Genomic DNA, 5000 nt, shown 5'->3' on the forward strand with positions numbered 1-5000 from the left:
TTTTTTTTTTTTTTTTTTTTTTTTTTTTTTTAAACCTCAGGGGTTTTGCATATTTGCAACCAACTCTTCCCAGAAGTCTTCCAACGGTCTTTCAAAGCTATTTTGTTCGTTGCACTTCCAGTATTAAATTTTTATTCTTTTTCTTAACCAATCATGAAACCTTTTTCTTCGTTAATATCTTTATATACATATATATATATATATATATATATACATATATTTTATAAAATATAATATATATATATATATATCTATATATATTTATATATATATATAAAACACATGTAATATATATATATATATATATATATATAATATATATATTTATATATATATTATATATATATGTATGTATATGAATGTATAAGTACATATCTATATAATATTATAATATATATATATATATATATATACATACATATATACATATAACATATATAAACACACACACACACAAACACCACACACACACACACACACATAAACAAAAACAAACCCACACACACACAACACACCCCACAAAAACACCCACACACCACAAAACACACACACCACACACACACACACACACGCACGCACACACACATATATATAAAATATAATATATATATATATAATATATATATATAAAATATAATATATTTTATATATATAAAATTACATAGGGATATATATGTAAATATACACACACACCACACACACAACACACCCTATATATATATATATATATATATATATATTATATATATTATATATATATATAATTATATATATATATATATATGTTTATTTATTGACTTATATAGAGAGAATAATAATAGATAGATAGAACGATATAGATATACTGTGTGAATTTTGTATTAATAACACAAAACACCAACAAAACCACACACACACACACACACACATGCACCACACACACACACACACACACACACACACACACACACACACACACACACACACACCACACACACACACCAAATACATATACATATATGTATGTATAATATATATATATATTATATATTTTATATGTGTGTATATATTAATATATATATATATATATATATATATATTATATATATATATTATATATAATTTTATATTATTGTATAATATTATATATATATATATATATATATATATATATATATACATATATATATATTATATATATATATATATATATATAAAATATATATATATATATATATATATATATATATATTTTATATTGTTTTGGTGTTTTTTTTTGTGGGGTGTGGGGTGTGTGTGTGTTGTGTGTGTGTGTGGGGTGGGGTACATACTTACTTTACATACATCATTATATATATTATATATATATATATAATATTTTAATATTTATATATATATATTTTATACAGGGTATATTATATTATATAATTATATTATAAAATTTATATAAAATAAAATTATAAAATACAAAATTTAAAAATTATAAAATATATTTATATATATAGAATTTTATATTTTATATATAATATATTTTATTATATACAAATGTATAAAATATATATTATTTTATATATATAATATAATTTAAAATTAATATATATATATTAATGTTGTATATAAAATGTATAAGTACATATTTTAATAAAATATATATATTTTATAATTTTATATTATATATATAATAAAACCCTATATCCTTTAAAATAAACAAAACACACACAAAAAAAACACCCCACACACACAAAACCACCCCAAAAACCCAAACAACACACACAAACACCACACAAACACACCACACAAAAGCACAAACACACCATACAACACACACACACACAACACACACACACAAAAATTTTTAATATATATTTATATATTATATATATATATATATTTTTAATAATAAAAATATATATATATATTACATATGTATATATATGAAAAATAATATACACACACACACACAACACAACACAATATATATAATATATATATTTTAATATATATTATATATATAAAATTTTTTTATATTTTTATATAAAATATATAAAATAAGGGTTTGTGTGTGTGTTTTGTGTTTTGTGTTTTTTTAATTTTCATCAAAACCTCCCTATATCCACATATAGGGGTAAAACATATATTATTTTAATAAAACTACTTTATTTTTTATCATTTACTTATATAGAGAGATAATAAATAGATAGATGAACGATATGGGAATTACATGTGTGAATGTGTTTTATAAATACACACACACACAAAACAAACACAAAACACACACACAACACATGCACACAAAACAACACACCCAAAACCCACACACACCCCAAAAAACCCCACAAAAACACACGCACACGCACACGCACACGCACACACCACACAAAAAATACACACACACAAAAACCACACAATCCCTATACATTATGTATGTATATATATATATATATATATAAATATATATTAATATATATATATATATGTGTGTGGGGATATATTAATATATATAATATATATTATATAATATATATAATATCTTTTATACATATAAAATATATTCTATATAAAATATATTTTATATGTTATATATATAATTAAAATATAATATAAAATTATATATATATATATATATATATGTGTGTGTGATAGGGGGTGTGTGTGTGTGTGTGTGTGTGGTGTGTGTTTTTTGTACATATTTACAACTACATACAATACCCAAAATATATGTGCTAATATATGTATTATTTTCCATACTTACATTTTATATTTATTCATTTACTTATATATAATAAATATATAAAGGGGATTATAAAATAAATAAATAGGGCGATATAGATATACAGGTATGGGGGGGTTTTAATATAAATACACGCACAGGGCACCCACACAAGCACACAAAAAAATACGCAATATAATTATATTTTATAATATATTATATATTATATATATATATATATATATATATATATATATATATATAAAATTATATATGTATATATGAAATGTATATATATTAATTATATATATATATTATATATATAAAATTTTAATATATATATATAAAATATGTGTGTGTGTTGTTTTGGTGTGTGTTTTGTGTGGGGTTTGGTGTGTGGTGTAAATTGCAGGTTTGTGGTGTCCTTTTAAAAATACATAAATTTTTTTTCCCCACCTTTTTTTGTGCACATATATGTATTATATTCTTTCTTTTAACGGTGGGTTTCAGTCTGAGCCGCCGTGGTCACAGCATGATATTAATTTTATTTTTAATGTTTTTTGATGCTCTTGGAGTAGTACGTGGTGGGGTACCCAGTTTTTTCCACGGAGATTTCCGGTAGTCCCCTTTGGGTAATCATTTGTCCTCTTTTTAAATCCGGGTTTGGGGAACCCATTTTGATTTGGGCTGGTTTGGCCACCCTTTGGTGGGTGGCAATCAAGGTGAAGTTCCTTGCCCAAGGGAAAAACGCGGCGGCCCCGGTGACCCCGAACCCTGGGAATTCAGTTTGGGGCCGTCGTGACGCTTGAGCCCGACGCTCAAACCCATTGGGGGAAAAACCCCCCCCGGCCTTGACGATCAGGGTTTTCCCATGTTTTTTTTTTAGCCAATTTAGGCGGTGGTTTGCCATTGCCTTCCGCCCTTTTTTTTTTTTTTTTTTTTTTTTTTTTTTGAGTCACCATCTCTTTTTCCCGGGGGCACTGATTTTGACTGGCGGGGCCCCCCAGGGGTTTGGGCCCGGAAACGAGGAAAAGGGCCCCTTTCCCCAAGGGAAAAAAAACGCCCCGGGCCCGGGCCGACCCCGAACCCTGAACTCAGATTGCCGTCGTGACAGTTTTGAGTCCGACGCTCTAACCATTCGGCCCCGCGGCCCATGTTTATTACTTTATTGTATATATACTTTTTTATTTACTTGCATATACTATATATAAAGAGAGAGGAAAAATGAAAAAATTAAAACGTTTATTTGGTACAAAATCCCTTTAAAACCCCATCCCACACACACCCTTTTTAAATTATATATATATATTATATAAAATATTATATATAAAATTATATATAAAATTTTAAGACCGCGGGGGCCGAGGGTTTTAGGATGGGAAAACTGAAGACGGGGCACACACAACCCCCAATTTAAAGGGTTTAAGTCCCCGGCCGGCCCCTTTGGTTCCCTTGGGCAAGGAACTTCACCTCGATTGCCTACCCATCAAAACATGAAAAAAGCTAAAATTTAAGTTTTCATGCTGTGACCACGGGGGCTAAAACTGAACCTACCATAAAAAAAAAAGTTATTATATAAAATAATATATATATATAAAATAAATATATTATTTATATAGGGTAATGTGTGGGGGGTTCTTTCTTTTGTTGGGGGGGAGGTCTTTGTGGGGGTGTGTGTGGGGGGAAACATAAAACGTATATATGTGTGTTCTTTTTTCTTTTTTAACGGTGGGTTTCATTTCAAAGCCGCCGTGGTCACAGCATGATTTTAAAAATGTATTTTCCCATTTTGGTGATGAAAACATCCACACACACACACAAACAACAACGAAATATTTACTTTAATATATATTTTAATAATAATAAAATATATATATATATATATATAAAATAATATCTTTTGTGTGGGGTGTGGTGGTGGTTCTTCTTTCTTTTTTTAAACGGTGGGTTTTCCCTGTCTGACCCCCCGTGGAAAACAGCATGAAAATTTAAATTTGAAATTTTTCCATTTTGTGATGCAACATACACACAACACCACCCACACACACAGATATAATATTATATAATAAATTATAAAAAATATATAAAGATATGAAAAAATATATTTAATAGAAAATTTTTTAGTATATAATTATTTTATATATTATGGATATTAAAATAAAAATTTTATATATATATATATATATATATATATATATATATATATATATTTTATTGTTTTGTGTGTGTGTGTGTGTGTGTGTGTGTGGGGTGTTTTGGGTGGTAAAAAACTTAATATATATATTATTTTAAATTATATAATATATATATG

Source organism: Penaeus monodon, unplaced genomic scaffold (assembly GCF_015228065.2).
Source record: "Penaeus monodon isolate SGIC_2016 unplaced genomic scaffold, NSTDA_Pmon_1 PmonScaffold_392, whole genome shotgun sequence".
Lineage (NCBI taxonomy): Eukaryota > Metazoa > Arthropoda > Malacostraca > Decapoda > Penaeidae > Penaeus > Penaeus monodon.